The sequence below is a fragment of the Sinocyclocheilus grahami genome, unplaced genomic scaffold (assembly GCF_001515645.1).
Source record: "Sinocyclocheilus grahami isolate Dianchi unplaced genomic scaffold, SAMN03320097.WGS_v1.1 scaffold419.1, whole genome shotgun sequence".
Classification (NCBI taxonomy): Eukaryota; Metazoa; Chordata; class Actinopteri; order Cypriniformes; family Cyprinidae; genus Sinocyclocheilus; species Sinocyclocheilus grahami.
Window position 1 is genome coordinate 1,262,206 of NW_015505598.1, and position 297 is coordinate 1,262,502.

A 297-nucleotide genomic window follows, 5' to 3' on the forward strand; every position below is an offset into this window, starting at 1 on the left:
CATGGGGTAATGTCCTGAAAAGTCACCTTCTCCTTGTAATACCTGTCATACCTTTGTCATTATACACATTTATGTCCTCATTTGTCACAAAAACACACACACACACTCATACACACGCACACACAAACACACCAAACAAACACACCACACAAACACACCACACCACAAACACAAACACAAACACAAACACATCATACCACACCCATCTCACACACACACACACATCACACCACACACAAACACAAACACACACATCACACCACACACACACACATCACATCACACCACACCACACCC